This window comes from Ambystoma mexicanum, chromosome 11, assembly GCF_040938575.1.
Source record: "Ambystoma mexicanum isolate Mex_15411 chromosome 11, UKY_AmexF1_1, whole genome shotgun sequence".
Taxonomy (NCBI): Eukaryota; Metazoa; Chordata; class Amphibia; order Caudata; family Ambystomatidae; genus Ambystoma; species Ambystoma mexicanum.
Genome location: NC_090934.1, coordinates 969,411,266 through 969,431,130, shown reverse-complemented (window position 1 = coordinate 969,431,130; position 19,865 = coordinate 969,411,266).

Below are 19,865 nucleotides of genomic sequence, written 5' to 3'. Positions count from 1 at the left end.
ACATGTTGTCCTTGTTGAGATAATTATGAATGTATTTTTTAGTGATGTTTTTATTGAGAATAAATAAATTGATATTTTTGATAAAAAAAACTGTTTGGAATAAGTATGTTGTAATCTAATGAGTTAAACAGCATGCAGGACTGAGTTAGAAGAAGGTACTGGAGAAGCATTCCCAATAGGGCTCAATGGGAATGGGGAGGGCGCTAATAACGGGCTCGCGAATGGCAAGCCCATTATTAGCACCCTGGTCCCTTGGGACCTGTAAGGGACATGTGGTCAGACCACACGTTCCTTACGGTTCCCTCCAAGGAATCAGGCGGTAAAGGATTACCGGCATCGGTCTCCTTACCGTTGCCCAGTATCCCTTACCGCCCGACTCGTAATGACCCCCAGTGTTAAAGGTAACTCACCTAAGAACACATATTACATAAAAAGAACAGATTAATCAAAATACATCAATGATTACAATGCAATCATTGCCCTCCTATGGAATGCAAACATAGATGTGCAGTACTTTACAGACAATTCCACTGCAGTTGCACGATATGTCACACCCTACTTAACCAAAGCAGAGAAAACAGAGCTCCAGGACCTCTGGGATGACATATCATCTGACAAAACACTATCACAGAAAGTGTACAGTTTAGGCATAAAAATGCTCTCTCATAGAGAATGTGGCAACTATGAAGCAGCAGACTGTTTAACCAGTACTGCCTTGTATGGAAAATCTGACACTATAGTATGGCTAAGTCTTGGTCCTGCTCAATCTAGAAAAAGAGTTCTGAAATCATATGAGGACATAGAAACAATAGCCAAAAATGATCCCAACAGCCAAGACATTTTGAAAAACAATTTACTGGACACATACTACCCAAACAGGAGTACCACTTTGGAAACCACGTGTCTCTACCACGTAACCCAAAATTTCACATACAAAAATAATGTTAAACCAGATGAAAAGAAAGGTAGATACAGAGTGGTAAATTGTGAAGGCAGCTTAGTGAAACTTACCAAATGCAGTTTAATTAATCATATCAAATTGCCATTAAAAACTGCTCAACATAAACAACTGTATTACATGTCCCTGCTACAACTTTTTAAACCATGGAGAAAAGAAGAAGAGTTACTGGATACATATGATTCCTATGAAGATGTATCCAGTAACTCCAGTAGCTGTATTGAAATCACAACTGAACAATGAGCAGCGTAGCATTTTCCAAGAAATAACAAAACAAATTGAACATGGTGTGCAACATGAAAATAAAAACTGTACCTGCCAAGACTACAAATCTACACTTCGAATGGATTGTGTCCTCCCACGTATTCCTCATCTTGTGATAAATCGTTATCTCCAGCTTCGCTGCTTCGGGAAAAAAAATTCTCGGCAGAGGGCGCTGTGTTCGAGGTCGTGGTGTCGATTGTCCCTCGACATACTCCGTACTCTGTCGAGAACGGCGCGCTTCTATTTTCTGTGAAGAAAATGTCATCATCTTCGACACCTTCGACACCCAGAACTGGGTTTAAAAAGTGTGCAGATTGTGGATCTAAGATGACGATCACCGATCCCCACAGGATTTGTCTCTGGTGTCTCGGTTACAGTCACCGAACCGATGACTGCGGGTCCTGCCAATCGATGACCGAAAAAGCTCTTCGTGAGAGGAGAGGTAAACTGTCGGTGGGGAGGGAGGCCTCAAAAAAGGTTTCGTCAAAAAGACATAAGAAAGCGACTGATTCTAAGGGATTGGATCGCCATAGGCACTCGAAGAGATCTTGATCTAGGAGTAGATAGAGACATTCTTCGTCGTCATCGAAGAAAATGAAGAGGAGACATAGGTGTCCCTCATCATCTTCTTCTTCAGAGCCGACCGAAGAAATTTGTTGTCCGACTAAATCGGATTCTCCCAGTAAGTGGGAAGAATTCCGCTAAATGATGATGGAGGTTTTCGAGAATGCGGCCTCGACCCCCTCGAAAGAACCTCGAAAAAGCCATACCCCTAAAGTCACTCCATTGGACGACAAAGGGAAGTCCAAGGCTACTATGGCCAAGACCAGTAGCGTCGAGGAATACAAAAAACCTCGAGTCGATGTAAAACCGTCGAAGAATCTTCGAGAGTCGAGCACCTCTCCAGTGCCGGCCAAGAAACACAAATCGTCGAAGACTTCGACAACTTCATCGACGCCCTCAACGTCGATAATTTCGACGCCAAAGCCAAATGCGTCATTGACGCCATTATCGAAGTCATCTTCGAAAACTTCGAAGACACCCTCGAAAACTTCAAGGGATTTGCCATCTCCTTCGAAGCAGATGGAAGAGGAAGAAAGGAGATTCACTCCTTTGCCCAGATCAGACTTTTTCAAATCTATGTCTGCAATCTATGAAGAGTCTGCTTCAGCAGAAGACGAAGTTACTCCTTTGGGAGTTACTTATGGTACAAGACAAGTTCCTGAAGAACTTATTGACCAGGAATCTAGAATGAGAGACCTGAGTGATACTCTACATTATGCCAGTGGAGTTGACACATCCCCAAAATTAGAGTTCGCCAAACCTGATCCTGCAGAGCATGCAGATGCTGGGTACAGGGGCCTTATGACCAGGGTAGTTGCATGGGTTGGGGTAATACTTCACCCATTTTTGAACAAGATGACATGACAGATATTATCGTCAATGGACCTCAGAAGGATCCTGTTCTCCCTTTTCACAGGGCCCTTCAGAGGACTGTGGAGAAAAACTGGGAGAAACCAGAAACTATTGCTGCTGCAGATAGCACTTTTCCAAGACAATATAGACCAGCTGGAACGGATCCTGAATATTTGAATAAACATCCAACTCCAGACAGTTTAGTCATTCAAGCAGCATCCACTTCAAATCAAACTGCTTATCCAACTATCCCTCCAGATAGAGAGGATAAAAAAATTGACGCCTGGGCACGTAAAGTTTTCACGTCAGGCAGTATGGCACTTAAGTCGGCAAATGTCACCTGTACCCTAGTCAGGTTTACCCATACCCTGTGGGACTGTATTTCAGCGGCAGCTGATCATATTCCGGAAGGCGAGGAAAGGGAAGGCTTCCTGAATATAGTCAAAGACGGGAAGGAGGCAATGGGGGAATGCCTCCAGTCTGGACTGGATACTGCTGATAGTATCAGTAGATCCATGGCTGCAAGTGTTGTGCTACGCAGATTTGCGTGGTTGAGGAAGTCGGGATTTGCTCCTCAACATGCCCTTTGATGGCTCGAGGCTCTTTGGTAGAAAGGCTGATGAAAGCCTAGAAAAACTTCAGACCTCGAAAGCGGCAGCTAAATCACTTAGCGCCTCTTTGCGCCAGCCTCTAAAACCCTTTTCCGGCTCATCTTCCTGGAGGGGTCGTTCTTTTCGATACTACTCCTCTTTTGGTAGAGGAAGAGGACAGGCTTCTCAAAGGGGAAAAAGGAACTTCCCTCGTGGAGCATGAGGAAGAGGTGCAAAATCAGCCTCAGGAGCGGCATCTGTACCCTCAGCCACTCCTGCAGCCGCCTCCAAATCCCTCTGAGACCTTGTTACACAAAACACCAGTGGGAGGCAGGATCTCTCAACATCTGAAGGAATGGCGGGGCATTACCTCAGATGCTTGGGCACTGGAAACAGTAGCCCAAGGTTACTGTCTCCCCTTTCTAAAAAGGCCTCAGAATCATCCACCGGGAGCCAACTCCGTCAAAATTCCGGATCCGCTCCTGTTGCAGGAAATTTTAACCCTGCTAGAGAAAGGTGCCATAGAACTGGTACCTATAGCGGAGAGGAACAGGGGTTGGTACTCCCCATATTTTCTCATCCCAAAAAAGGACGGAGGACTGAGACCCATCTTGGACTTGAGAAACTTCAACAAGTTCCTCAGGAAGGACAAGTTCAAGATGGTGACTCTTTCTCAGATCCTTCAGGCTCTCCAACTCCAAGATTGGTTGGTATCATTGGACCTTCAGGATGCTTACTTTCATGTGCCAATCCATCCAAAGCACAGAAAGTACCTGAGGTTCGCGATTGGCAATTCTCATTATCAGTTTCGAGTTCTGCCATTCGGGTTGACCTCCGCCCGAGGGTTTTCACCAAACTGTTGGCGGTTGTGGCAGCAAGTCTCAGAACAGGAGGTATTCACATATATTCCTACCTGGACGACTGGTTTATCAGAGCAAGTTCTGCAGAACAAGCTCAGGAACATCTTTCGATCTCTTGCCACTTCCTCCACAAACTGGGCTTCTCCCTCAATTTCAAGAAGTCCCACATGATACCAGCCCAGAAACTCCAGTTTATCGGAGCATTCTTGGACACTTCATCGGGAAAAGCCTCGCCTCCCGAAGTGAGAGCTCTCCACATCCAGCAGATGGTAACAGCATTCCAGAATGCCCAACGTCTACCGGCCTTCGATTTTCTCAGGTTGCTCGGCCTCATGGCATCCTGCATTTTCCTAGTACCAGAGGCCAGGTTGAGAATGAGATCCCTTCAATGGGCACTCAGAACTCAGTGGTCCCAGTTCTCAAGAAATATGTCGGATCTTCTGCAAGTCCCGAGCGCAGTTGCTCAGGATCTTCTATGGTGGGCTTGCAACGACAACATTCTCAAGGGAGAGTCTTTTTGGCAACCATGGCCGGAGCTAACGGTAGTGACAGACGCCTCACTCACGGGGTGGGGAGCACACACCAACGATCTGACAATCAGCGGTCATTGGTCTCCATCGGAGTCCAAACTACACATCAACCTATTAGAGCTGAGGGCAATCAGACTAGCTCTGAAGGCCTTTCTGCCCTCTGTACAGGGAAAGAATGTTCTGATAATGACGGACAACACAGTGGCCATGTACTATCTCAACAAGAGAGGAGGTGTAGGGTCACTGCCACTGTGCAGAGAGGCAATGCAGCTCTGGTTCTGGGCAATACGAGAAGGAATCTCTCTGTCAGCAATTCACCTAGCTGGAGAGAAGAACACAGCGGCAGACGCTCTGAGCAGGCAGAGCACGGTCTCTCACGAGTGGGAGCTGGCTCAGGAAGTCCTTCTGGAGATCTTCGCCCTTTGGGGAACCCCTCAGGTGGATCTGTTCGCCACCGCGATCAACCGGAAGTGCGATCAGTACTGCTCAAGGGAATTTCTTCAAAGAGGAGCTCTGGGAGACGCATTCGTAGTGGAGTGGAAGTTTCCACTGCTGTACGCGTTTCCCCCAGTCCCCGTGATTCCTCAAGTAATCAGGAGGTTGAGAAAGTTCAGGAAAACCATGATCCTAATTACCCCGGATTGGGCCAGGAGGACGTGGTACCCGGACCTTCTAGACATGTCCATCTGCCCTCCAATACGTCTTCCGCAAAGAGAGGATCTTCTCTCGCAAGAGGAAGTTCGGGTTCTCCATCCAGAGGTCAAGAAACTCAACCTTCACGCATGGTTTCTGAGAGGTTGAGATACAAGGATTGGGATCTTCCGGATGACGTAATGGAAATCTTGCTTTCGGCCAGAAGACCAGCAACAAAGTCTTTGTACCGATGTCGCTGGAACAGGTTTAGTAACTGGTGCAAAGACAAGGATGTGGACCCTTTTCAGTGTGGCACCCCAATGGTGCTTTCCTTTCTGCTACATCTAGCTAATCTGGGACTCCAGATAGGAACAATAAAAGGATACCTTGCTGCGCTGTCCATTTTCAAGCGCTCCTCAGAAGAGGTTTCATATTTCAAAATACTGTTAATAATTCAATTCTTAAAGGGGCTCACTAATGTATAGCCTCCAGTACCTTTTCATGTACCAGCCTGGGACTTAAATTTAGTATTAAAATTCTTGACTTGCATACCTTTTGAGCCTCTGTACTCATGTCCATTGAGGCTTTTGACTCTAAAAACTGTCCTTCTTGTGGCCCTATCAACAGCCCGCAGGGTTAGTGAACTTCAGGCTCTCTCATGCAAACCACCATATACTATTTTTTATAAAGATAAGGTAGTCCTTAAAGTTAAACCTTCATTTTTGCCAAAAGTAGTCTCGGACTTCCATTTGTCACAAAAAATAGTACTTCCTACGTTTTATCCTCCTCCTCATCTGGGCAAAGAAGAGGAGAGATTACACAGATTAGATCCCAATAGGGCTCTTAGTTTTTACATCTCTAGGATGGCTAAATTGAGACATGATGACCAACTGTTTGTGGGTTACACTGGTCAAAAATTAGGCTTATCTGTAACAAAACAGACCATTTCCCGCTGGATCATATTAGCCATAGTTGAATGCTACAGACTAGCGGGAAAAGAACCACCAGATGGGCTTCGTGCCCATTCTACAAGGGGAATGGCTACTTCTGCGGCTCTAAAGAGGGGAGTCCCGGCAGCAGACTTTTGTGCAGCTGCAACCTGGAAAACAATACATACTTTTGTTAAGCATTATTGTTTGGACACTGCCTCCTCTAACGAGGGTTTATTTGCAAAGGCAGTTCTGCATTCTGTCCACGAAAACTGAAATGGTACTCCCACCTCCAAAAAATTGATACTGCTATGGGAGCCTATCACAAGATGAGGAATACGTGGGAGGACACAATCCATTCGAAGAACAAGTTACTTACCAACTGTAACGTTCTTTCGACTGGATGTTCCTCCCACGTATTCCTCATCGACCCTCCCATCCTACCCCACAGTACAGTTTACATTTTCTTACACTTTCCTCTCACGAAGAATGTATCAGTCAGGGGACACGCCTGGGTGTTCCTCCTATATATATTTCATCGAAAAAACAGAACTGAAGCAACGGGCGCGGCTCGAGCTACTTATACCATCGGTGACGTCGACAGAGTACGGAGCACGTCGAGGGACAATCGACGCCACGACCTCGAGCACAGCGCCCTCTGCCGAGAAAAATGTTTTCCGAAGCAGCGAAGCTCGAGATAACGATTCATCACAAGATGAGGAATACGTGGGAGGAACATCCAGTCGAAAGAACGTTACAGTTGGTAAGTAACTTGTTCTACTATACATGAGTGGTGAAGCTGGTTCAGGCAAAACATTCTTAATCAAAATCATCAGCAAGTTCCTTCAACAATTAACAAACAACAAACTGTCAGCTGTTGTAACTGCCCCCACAGGTTTACCTGCCCACAACATAGCCAGTGTCACTTTACACTGATTACTCCAGTAGAACACCAAAACAAATGAGACTATTACAAACTTTCCACATAAGCTGCAATGGAACTATGCAGAGTTTTCTAACAAATGAAAAGGCTGCTAATATTTGAGGTGAGCATGGTCTCTAACCTAATGTTGGCTTTGATTCACCTCAGATTCCAAGAGGTCCTCAAGACAGTCTACGAGCAGCTCTTTGGAGGCAAACACAATATTGTTTTCGGAGATCTTCAATTGACACCAGTGAAAGCTGAACCTATTTTTAAAACCTTAGGGCACAAACTGTTCCGTAAAACTCTAGGCAGTATAGGAAATGCCAACCTTTGGCCACATTTCTAATACAGAGAATTAACAGAAAACATGCGCCAGTCTGCAGACCTCACATACGGCAACATTTTAAAAAGTATTAGAGTTGGTGTACTATCTCAAGAAGCACAAGCAATATTATGTTTATGTTTATTTAGTTTATATAGCGCTTTAAATCAAAGCGCTTTACAATATAACAGGTACAAAAATGGTAGAAGCAGGTTAACAATCATGATACAAACAACTGTTAGACAGAAACCTGTGCAGTTCCCTTAGGGACCACTGCAAAAGATTTAAGACCACAGGTGTTGGCAGTAAACCCACTTGGTAGAAGTTGGCACCACTCAGATTTACCTGGTAGCTGTGGCTGAGCAGTCAGACTTCCCTCAAGAAGAGTTAGGCATTATGCAAAGTATACGCAATAGGCACTCAGATACAGTAATACAAGCAAAACACTGACCAGAGCTTTGGTATCAAAGTATATAATTATTTATTTAAAAACACACAGTTGAAACACTCCAGCACTCTTACTGTAAAATATTCTAAACACGGTTACTATTATGATATATACTCCCCTTTTTCCCTATTAGAAAATCACAGTAAAACACCACTTATTTTCATACAAAGGTGAGCGCTTAACGAGATTACACTCTAATAAGTTTGTGAAAAAGGGAGGGAAAAAGACAGAATAAGGAGAGGTACACCACTCTACGATTCCAGAACACTGTTAGCAAGGCAGAGAGCAAAAAGTCACTGGTGAGCCAAAGTCCAAAGGGTGGGCCCACTCTTAGAGAGAGCAGAGCAAAAATGCGCCCAAGAACACACAGTTACACTAGGCTTAGAAAGTCTTGCAGAGGGTTCAGAAAAGCGTTTAGAGATGCTTAGAAAAGTTTAGCCAAGGTGTCCCAGGCTAACCCAGGTTCGAAAGCCGGGGACTAAATCTACCCCGTACAGTCGGTAGCAAGGGAAGCCAGGCGGGACACGGTACCTTAAGTGAGAAGGATCCTCCAGCGGTGGCAGTTGTTCCTGGTAGTGGGTGCAAGTTGTGTCATCGTCCAGGGGAAGAGAAGATCTCGACTTGCAGGAAAGATGAAGGTCGTTGCACTACCAGGGCAGAAACCAGCTGCGGAGTTTTCCGGTTAAAGGTGGTACCTTGGTTTCGCGGTCGTGGTAAAACGTGGTATCCCGGTTGCTGGGGTGCTTGGCACGGGCAAGGCGGCTACGAGATACGTCGGGAAAGCGAAAAGACAGTGAAACTGGTTATCCCCACCAGTTAAAGGAAGAAGACTCTCCGTCGCGAGATCTCCTCTGTCGTTGGGAAAAAGTGGTGAGACGGTCCAGCAGGGCTCCACCGGTCGTGGTGTTGTGGCAGGTTGGCTCAGCTTCTCCCTCGTCGGATTCTTAGGTCCTGTGGCAACTTCTGAAGTTCCAGTCCCCAAAGCCCTGCTTTTATGCAGCAAACCCCCATTCACTCAGCCTAGCTGTCACTCAAACATGCTATGTGGGGAGCCGGCCGGCTCACCACTTGGGCCAATCAGGATGGAGTGTGACTTGAGTTGCCTAGGCAACTCAGTCCAGGGTGCCTAAATTCCCCTCCGCCCCTCCTAAGTACCCCAGACAGAGTGGCACCACTTTGGAGGGCTTCTGTGGAGAAGCCCGCCAAAAAGTGGAACAAAGGGCTCGACTTGGGTTGGAGTCACAGAAGAGAACACAAACGCCATTTTAGAATCAAGTTTTGGCAAAAAATACCAACCGGAGAATTAATATTAATTAAATAAACCGGCGGTATGTTTGAGGCTACCGTAAATAATTAAATAAAGATAGTAGCCTAAAACAATGGGAAATCCCATAGGAAAATATTTGCGGTTGAATATAAAAAGTAGTATCCACTGCCACTAGCCAAAACGGAGACGTGCCCCCTCGACTAACAGACCCTGCGGCAATCGAATTGCCCCAGCCAGTACGTCCACAATATGATGGTTTGTACTGGTTCTGTTCAGAATTTAAGACTAGTAAAGTCAATGGTGACTTTACATGCCCTGGGAGACAGTAGTCAGTCCCAGGGTATGGAGTCTATACTGGGGGGTCACTATGACGCCCCTGTGTCACTGCACTGAGGGTGCTGTGTAACACACATCACAAAAACACATGAAGCCCTATGGAGTAAAAGACCCCATAGCCCATCAAACACATCTAGATTCAAAGAAACACACTCAAATCATGTCCAAGAGTGAGGGTAAAAGAGTCTCACTCTTGGCAGGAGAAAAAAATAAACCCCAAAAATCCAGCAAAGCTGCTGGGGGACTCACTAGGTTAGGAAATTCAGCCTAAACAGAGAATTCTCCCTAACAACAACGATTTAATATGTAGAACAGTTTCCTTTGGAGTGGAGGTAAGGGAAAGGAGAGAAGGAAGGGAGAGGAGGTAGAAAGAAGAGGAGCAATAAAGTCAGATATGTGATATAAGGTCAAGTGGATTTCAGAAGGGAGGGGAAGGGAAGGTATGAGGGACAGGGAGATGGATAGGAGAGATGGTAGAGGTTCAAGGGGGGAGTGAAGAAGAAGGGCTTTCAAGGAGGTGAGGAAGAACATGTAGGTGGGTATAGAGCTGATAAAGAGAGGTAAGGAGTTCCAGTGTAGGGGGGCCAAGAGCTGGAAGGAACGAAAGTGAGAGGCTGCACATGGTGACGGGAGTACTGTGAGCAAGAAGAGGTCAGCTGAGCAGAGAGGAAGAGAGGGAGTGTAGATTGAGAGAAGAGAGATGGGGGGAGCAAGGTCGTGGAGTGATTTGAAGACCAGACAGAGGAATTGGAATTTAAGTTGGGAGGGGAAGGGAAGCCAGCCAAGTTGAGAGAGCGAGGAGGAAATAGAGTTGCGAGGGCCGAGTAGACAGAGTACGGTTAGAGGAGTGGTAGATGGATTTGAGGGGGGTCAGATGAGAGGCAGGAAGTCCGAAGAGGAGAGAAGAGCAGTAGAAGAGACGGGAGAAGATGAGGGAGGAGATTAAGAGTTTAGAAGCGTGGAAAGTGAGGAAGGATCGGATCTTGCGAATTTTGTAGAGATGGTGCCGGCAGGAGCGAGACATGAGAGAAATGTGGATGGAGAAGGGAAGGGAGGAGTCGAAGTGGAGACCAAGATTGCGGGCATTGGTAGAGATGGGGAGATTGGCAGGGGGAAAGTGGATGGATGGAGGAGGGGAAGGGGAGAGTGTGTTAGAAGGAAAGAAAAGGACTTCCGTCTTGTCAATGTTGAGGGAGAGCAAATGGGATGACATCAAGTTTTTAATAGCATTAAGGCAGGAAGATAAGGAGTGATGAAGATCAGGAGTGAAGGACGAGAAGGAGAGAAAGAGTTGGGTGTCATCAGAAATAGAAGTGGTGGGAAATGCCAAAGGAAGAGATGATGGGAGCGAGAAGGGAGGTATAAAGTGAGAAAAGAAAAAGTCCAAGTACAGAGCCTTGGGGGACGGTACGACATCCTTTCATCGCCTGCATTTTCATCCCCAAGCTTTTAAACCTAAACATTCCATCGAATGTGCACATCTAATTTTTATAGGGGGGAGTGGGGAAAGGGCAAATAAGGGTTTGGGCGGGTGCCAATAGCAAAAAATAAGTGTGGGTGGGGGTTTTGAAAAAGAAATGATGAGCACATTCTCTGGAATGTGCACGTTAAAAAGCCTGGGGATGAAAAGGCAGACTAGGAAATGACATGGAACCTGGGGGACGCCATGGTCCAAGGGGATGTTGGAAGAGGTGCGGCCACCCCAAGAGACCGCATAGGAATGATTGGAAAGGTAAGAGAAGAGCCAGGTGAGGACAGAGCCTTTGAAGCCAGAGGAGGACAGGGTATGGGAGTAAAAGGGTGATCAACGGTATCAAGGATGAGGATAGAGGATTGCTTATCGTAGCGAGCAGTAAGGAGGGAGTTGAGTACGGAAGTAAAAGCAGTCTCGGTTGAGTGTTTAGGGCGGAAACCAGATTGAGAGGGAGGAAGAAGGGAATGGGAGGTTACAAAAGCTGAGAGTTGAGAGTATGCTAGGCGCTCGAGGAGTTTAGATAGGAAGGGGAGAAGCGAGATTGGACGAAAGTTGGAAGTGAGAAGAGGGTTAGCAGAAGGTTTCTTCAGGATGGGAATGATAGTAGCATGTTTGAAAGCCGAAGGGAAAGTGGAGGAGGAGAAACAGTTCTTGAAGAAAGTAGTAAGGTAAGGAATGAAGAGGGTGTAGATTTTAGGAATAAGGGAGGTGGGAAGGGAGCCAGAGGGGGCAGAAGTTGGGTGAGTTTTGGACAGAAGAAGGGAGACGCAAGATGGAGTGACAGGAGAGAAGTTGGACATGCAAGCAGAGGTAGGGGAGGAGGAGAAGGAGGGAGGAGGGGTGTAGGAGGGGGAGAGAAGAATGCTTTGGCATAGGGATTGAATTCTGGATGAGAAAAGGTTTGCAAAATCAAAGGGAGAGAGAGTGGAGTTGGCAAAGGGGTCAGGAGTTGGAGGGGCGAGGAGGTGAGATAGGGTTTGGAAGATTAGACAGGGGTGGGAGGCTTGAGAGTGGAGAAGGTTAGAGTAGTAGGAGTGTTTGGCTGAGTTGAGGCAAGAGTCAATGAGGGAATGATATGAAAAATAGGTAGATTGGTTAGTCAGAAAAGGGGATTTGATCCAGCGTCGTTCAAGGTGACGGAGAAGACGACGCATGGGCAGAAGGTGAGATGATAGCCAGGGTTGGGAAGGTTTGTGAGAAGGGTGGAAGGGAGTAAGTGGGTAGAGATGATCAAGACAGGTGGAGATAGCGGAGGATAGCGAGGAGAGGGCGTTGTTGGCAGGGAGGGAGGAAATGTCAGAGAGAGGGAGAAGGAAAGAAGAGCAGGAGTTGAAGAAGAGTGAAGGGCTGAAGTTTCGGAGGTCGCAGCGATAGAAGGAGGGGGAAGGTAGAGGGGGTGGTCGGAGAGGGAGAGGGGGGAGTAAGGGATAAGAAGAGTAAGGCATGGTCAGAGAGATAGTTGGGTAGAGAAGTGACAGGTGAGGAGGAATAGGTTGAGATAAAGATGAGGTCAAGAGTGGAGCCAGAGGAGTGGGTTGGAGGAGTAGAGAGTGGAGAGAGGAGATAGGAGTCCAGAATGGAGAGGAGAGGGGAAGAGTGAGAGTGGTTGGAGAGGGGGAGGTTGAAGTCACCGAGGACTGAGAGAGGTGTGGGAGAGGGGGAGATGAGAGAAAGGAGGTGATCCATGTCCTCATAAAAGGAAGAGAGTGGGCCCGGGGGTCTGTAAATAATTAAGAAGGAGATAGTATGAGGGTAGTTGAAGGGTTTGAAAAGATATTCAAAGGAATGGAAAGTTGGGAGAGATGGGGTAGGGGTGGAGGAAAGAAATTTAGGGTGGAAGAAGATACCAATGCCGCCACAGTGACCGGAGGGGTGAGGGACATGAGAGAAGGAGGAAGAGGGGGTGGTGAGAGAAGCAGAGACAGTGGAATTGGTAAGAGTGATCCATGTTTCCGTGATTCAAAGGAAATTAAGGTTGAGGCTGACGAACATGTCAAGTGCCTCTGCGGTCTTGTTGCAGATGGATCTGGCATACCAGAGTGCAATGTTAATGATACTGGATGGTTTCACAATAAGAGGATAGATGAGGTTAGGACGAATAGGGAGAGTGTGGGGGGGTTGATGAGGGAGGGGGTAGGTTGTGGTGGCAGACATGAGGACGAGAGGAAGGAAAAGGGGGAGGAGGAGGAAGGGGGAAGGGGAGAGGAGGGTGAGCGAGGAGGGGAGGGTAAGGCAAAGCGCATGACAAGAGGGGAAATGATTACAGGCAGGTAGCATTAGCAGAGGAGTGCACACAAGTACTGTATTGTAAACAGCAGGATCCGAAGAGGGATGGAGGGGTAGACAGATCAGAGGTGGAAGAGGCCCTAGAGAGGAGGGGTAGGTAGCCTTAGCAGCAGGGATGGGTGATGCAGAAGGGAGGGACAGGTGGTTTCAGCAGCAGAGCACACAAGCACTGTAGTCTACACAGCAGGATCCGAAGAGGGATGGAGGGGCTGACAGGCCAGAGGTGGAAGAGGCCCTGGAGAGGAGGGGTAGGTAGCCTCAGCAGCAGGGGTGGATGAGGCAGGAGGGAGGGGCAGGTGGTTTCAGCCTCAGAGCGTCCTCGGTCAGTCTGGGGCGCAGTGGGAACAGGGAGTGATAGGAAGGAGGCTAAAAGGAAGGGGTAAGAGAGGAAGAGTAAGTAGTTTTAGCAGTACAGTGTCCACAAATAGTCACTGGGGGGGGGGGAGGTCTAAAGAGTCACTAGAGAGGAGGTGTGAGTAACCTCAGTGGCAGGGCGACAGCAGATAGTTCAGTGAGCGCAGATGGATCAGACAGGGAGATTAGCCTTGGAAGCAGAGTGGTTAACCCGGCTGGTTAACACAGGAGGGGAGATCCGCCGGGTCACTGGAGAGGAGGTGTGAGTGGCTTCAGCTTCGGGGCATCAGCAGAAGATCAGTGGACGAGAGTGGATAAATGAGGTGAATAATCTTGGCCGCAAAGCGTCCATAGTTTGTTTGGTGATCAGGAGGAGCAAACTGGTCTAGGAGTGGTGTCACGGTAGCACGGTCGCAGCAGATGAATGCATCACAGCTTGGGACAGATTCCGAGGAGGGTCCATGGGCTCTCGGAAGGAAAGGACGGTGTGAGGGTCTGCAGAGCGACACTACAGGGGAGGCTCAGCAGAGGGGATGAGGCTCCAAATCCGGTCCAGCCGCCACGGCTGGGATGTCACTTCGGTCCTGGGGCAGTGAAACATAGTCAGCCCGGGAGTGGCCACAGGAGTGGTGTTGCCACGCCAGACAACGCACGCCGCTGACAGCCCAGGCCTACAGCCTTCGCCAATGCACCCCAGACTCTAGGCCCTGGCCACAACCACCACAGCATAACACACCTATACTACCAAACATTTTGACTGTGGTATGTGGGCTGCTTATAGGGGATATTAATTACAATCAATCCTCTACTAACAACCCAAAACCAACATCATACTAAAGTAAAATAGCTAGTAGTGCATTTATTATTTCCGCGGACAGCTGCGAAGATCGCGGACATGGCAAACACATCAGGGGCACCTGCCACCTAAACAAATACAGTATTTGACCCATATCTTACTCCCCAACCCTCCACAAGCACTTCTGCACACCAACACACTCCCCAAAATTGAATTTTGCCTCTCTTCGCCACCACGCTGTCAGCGGATTCAAGATGGCTGGCGCATCGAAACAATGTGACGCACCTCACACCTCACTCCGGCCAATCGGCATCATTGTCGCGTGTCTGTGGACATGACGGAAGCCGATTAGCCAATTGTTGTCCTGTCGCGGAGCGGACATATGATATGATATGGTATTTGTATTTGTAACTTGTATTAGATATCACTAATTGTTTTGCCTTACATTTTGGCCATTTAAAAGAAAAACTACTGGACGGATCTACACCAAATTAACTAAAGCACGCTTTAAGACTAAGCCGCCGCTCCTGCCGCAAATTTGGTGGAAATCCATCCAGCGGTTTCAGCTGTAAGCGTGCGCACATTTATTTCCCATTGTGTCTATGCGAAAAAAAAGAAATTTTGGGACCCCCCTATAACTTTGCCCCCCCCCCAGACCAAACCTCACCAAAATTTGCAAAAAATAATTCTGAGTGGGCCATATAATTTTTTACAAAGTTTGGTGAGGATTCGTCCAGGGGGATCGAAGTTATAAGCGGCCCAAAAAGTGCTCCTCCTATGGGATTAGCAACTTTACCGTAACTACACATCCACTACCGTGCGCTGTGTAATTGTTGGGAAGTGGGCAGCCCCGTCCCACCCCTGTTAGGGAGAATTCTCTGTTCAGGCTAATTTCCCAAACCTAGTGAGTCCCCCAGCAGCGTTTGCTGGATTTTTGGGGTTTATTTTTTTCTCCTGCTAAGAGTGAGACTCTTTTTCTCCCACTCCTAGACATGATTTGAGATATCCTTTGACTCTGTAATGTGTTTTATGGGCTATGGGGTCTTTTACTCCATAGGGTTTCATGTGTTTTTTGGTAAGTGTGTTACACAGCACCCTCAGTGCAGTAACACAGGGGTGTCATAGTGACCCCCAAACATAGACTCCATACCCTGGGACTGACTACTGTCTACCAGGGCATGTAAAGTCACCATTGACTTTATTAGTCTTAAATTGGGAACAGAACCAGTACAAACCATCATATTGTGGAAGTACTGGTAGGGGTAATTAGATTGCCCCTGGGTCTTTTTTTTCCGAGGGGGTACTGTGCAGTCACCCCTCGTCGAGTTTCTGGCTGTTGGCAGTGGTTACCACGCGAAATATTCCACCGGAATATTTTCTATGGGATTTTCCCATTCATTTTAAACGCACCACTTTTCGGTGCGATGTTAAAGATACCGCCGGGTTATTTATTTAATATTTATTCCCCGGTTGGGTCTTTTTGCCAGGACTCGGTTTTAAAATGGCGTTTGTGTTCGCCTCTGTAACTGCAACCCAAGTGGAGCCCTTTGTTCCACTTTTTGGCGGGCTTCTCCACAGAAGCCTCCAAAAGTGGTGCCACTCTCTCTGGGTCTACAGGATGTGTGGGAGGGGGGTTTAGGCACCCTGGTCTGAGTTGCCTCAGCAACTCAAGTCGCACTCTTGTGTGATTGGCCCAGTGGTGAGCGCCCGGCTCACCACTAAGCATGTTTGAGTGACAGCTAGGACTGATGAATGCGGGTTTTCTGCATAAAAGCAGGGCTTTGGGGACTGGAACTTCAGAAGTCGCCACAGGACCAAACAATCCGAAGAGGGAGAAGCTGAGCCGGCCTGCAACGACGACACCACCGGTGGAGCCCTGCTGAACCGCCTCACCACTTCTTCCAACGACAGAGGAGATCTTCATCCCAAAGAGTCTTCTTCCTTTGACTGGTGGGGATAACCAGTTTGCCCGCCTTTTCGCCTTCCCAGATCATCTCGTGGCCGCCTTGCCTGTGCCAAGCACCCCGGCAACGGGGATACCACATTTTACCACTACCGCGAATAAAAGGGTAGTACCTTTTAACTGGAGAACTCTGCGGCTGGTTTCTTCCCTGGCAGTGCAACAACCTTCAGCTTGCCTCCACGTCGAGATCTTCTCTTCCTCTGGACGACGCCGTGACTTGCACCCGCTGCCAGGAACAACTGCCCCCGCTGGAGTATCTTCTCCACTTTCAAGGTACTGTGTCCGCCTGGCCTCCCTCGTAACGGTCTGTGTGGGGTGTCTCTTAAATCCTCAATTTACCACTTGGGTTGGCCCTAGGCTGGCTAACTGAACTTTTCTGAGCTGAACTAATTCCTTTTTGAACTCTCTGCAAGACTTTTCAAGCCTCTTAAACTGTGTGATCTTGGGCGCATTGGTGCTCTGTTCTCTCTAAGATGGAGCCTGGCCTCTGAACTTTTTGCTCACAAGTAGACTTTGACTTTCCTACCTTGCTGGGTGCTTCTTAAGTATTAGTGTTGTGTGCTTTTCTAATTTCTGCCTTTTCCCTGCGTTTTTTGATAACTTATTGGAGTGCCATCTTGAGTTAAGCGCTCACCTCTGTCGGGAAATAAGTGGTGTTAACTAAGACTTGTCTAATAAGGAATAAGGGATGTATATATATTAATAGTGACTGTGATTTGAACTTGCTTACTATAATAGTGCTGGAGTGTTTCTATAAGTGTGTCTTTAAATAAATAATGATATACTTTGATACCAAAGCTCTGGTCAGTGTTTGCTTGTGCTACTGTATTTTGGTACCTATCTTGTATACTCTATATACTGTCTAACTCTTCTTGAGAGAAGTCTGGCTGCTCAACCACAGCTACCAGGTAAATCTGGGTGGTACAGACTGCTACCAATTGGGTTTACTGCCAACACCTGTAATCTTAAGCCTTTTGCAGTGGTCCCTAAGGGAACTGCACAGGTTTCTGCCTAACAACCCCCTTAAGCGCTCTATAGTGAGATGAGATGCATGCAAAGCACTATAATGGGCCAGGGGGGACGGCGAAAGTACCACCTCCCAATATAAAGGACCCCACTTCAATATAATCAAATATAATCAACCCACATACTGGCGCGCAGGGCGTGAGCAACATTTCTATTTTGCGTAAAATGTTAGTAATCATACGTAAAAGACAAGGCCTGCGTGGTGAATGTGGCATTGCATGCACTAGGCCCAAATTGTGATACGAGGGAAATCTACAGCCATCCCTGAGCCACTGTGAGGACAGCCCACACCCCAACCGCCACAACGCCTATTCATTGTTCTAACAGTGTTGCAAAGATGTGTTTTTTACTCAAGAGGAATGTGCCCTACAAGGCTGTGATCACAGACTGGCGCCTGGTGTGCATGCTATCTCACACTGGCCAAAGTATGACCCACCCCATCCCCAGGCGACCACGAGTTATAGCCCATATAACTGACTAAACTTTAATATCCCTGAATTCCATGGCACCAGGTGCCCTTTCACCACCAACCCCAAAGTAACAAGTCCTGAAATGTTCAAAGAGGACGAAAAGTGCATGTCGTGGAGCGACAATCCTATGATTTGTATTGTGAGGTGCTTGGGGGGATAGATTAAAGTTCAAAATGAGGGTGGAGACCTTGGAGCCGGATGGTCCGGAAGGGAGTGAGTGAAATGTGTGTGTGTAGGTTAGAGTGTCCTAGAACCTCCTTTGTGCCTGTCTTAAGGCCTGCCAGGTGCACAGTACTATGATAAAGTAGCATTGTGTTAGGAGTGTAGTTAATGTGTTCTTTGACCTTCGATGTGAGAAGAAAATGATCACTGCAGCACCCACGTGATGGAAGAAAGATGGACCGGACTGGAACCAATGACCTGGCATCTCTTTTGGAGCAGGCGGACACCAACCAGCTGCGCAGGTGTCTACTGTATATGTTTATGTCATGAATTACCATGTTTTTCTTTATAATATTCTGCTTGTACTACTTTTCGTGAATTGGTGATCCCGACGTGATCCCAGCGCCCCGTGTATTTGCAGAGGCTTCCAGGCTGCTTCTCCAGAAGGAGCCACGCCTAACTACAGCGACCTTTCCCGGACAACACGTGTTCCGAGTGGTTTAGCAGGATCCATGTTGTCCTTCATGCTCTTTGAAGAGGGGCACAGCTCTGAAGAGAGTGCAGGCCGGTGTTAGAACCCTGTGACGGAGGAGTTTGGGTGAGCATGGGGAAGTGTGAGAGGTGTGAAAATGTGGAGAGGGAGGTCGTTGATGTGACGTGGGTATGGTTTGTGTTACTTCTTATTGGTGTTTGTATTATAAAGAGAATATTTCGGTCAGGTATCATAAGGTACGGCAAAGATAAGGCAGGGAGCCCTCCTCAGAGGGGGAGGGATGGTGGTACAACGATAAAATATATTACTTAAAGGAGGAATACGGAAATAAAAGTTGTGGTCTCATAAGTAGTAGGCCTCAAACAAGTAGTGGTAGTTATTTTACCTTGTTATTTTAGTTTATTGTATTCATGTTTTATTGGATGAACAACAGGCCCTATGAGGGGCTGTAATTGTGTATGTTGCGGCGTGGTGTGGCATTGGATGTTTTTGTGGAGTGGTGTGTACGCGCAAGGAAGGGGAACAGAAAAGGGTAGGGGCTCATTTTCTTTTTTCTCACAAGCAGCGTCAGAGTGCGCTATGCATTAGCAGGGCTTTGCAGGGTCAGTAAGAGATAGCCATCACTAGCATGGGGGGAAGAACACCAATAGGGTGTATGTACAAGACCCTGCCACTGTATCGTGACAGAGTGGAGAAATATCATAAACAGTGGATTGTAGAGACAGGAGGAGAGGGGATGCCGTGCCTGTGGCCAGATCAGGGCACCCATAATAAGAGCGTTTTGAAACATATTTCTATATTTTTAGTAGCTAAGTATAAGGGGAAACAGCTACAGAAGAGAAAAGAAATTTTAGGGCTCTGACGAATGTTTGAGGACACAGAGGACCAAGGGGTTGGAGCGGGGGCACAGATACAGAACGATGAAAGTACTGGAGGGGAAAAGGAGAGGGCGGGTCACAAGCGGTGCACAGGGGAATATATCCCTTGGCAGCGTGCCCCGCAAATGGGTACACAAATTCAATTTATATACCCACTGTCGCAGGGACCCCTTCAGCACCAGTAACACCACAGGATGCTGCTCCCCAACCCCCATACGCACACCCGCCAGAGGTATCGGCCTCTGTGTGTGTCAGGTCAAGGGAGTTTGATGATAGGTTGGCAGAGTTGTTAACAGAAATGAACAGGATACAGACATCCTCAAGAGCAGTGAGGGATGTAGGGGCGTCGGGAGAATGGTTGGGAGAATGGAGATCAGGGGAGGTGCTTCTCAGGATAGTTACTGAAGGAAAAAGAAGTGTGTGTTGAGAAGGAAGGAAACAAGGGTGAGTGGACAATCCGTGCACAGGTGAATTCCATTGTTGGG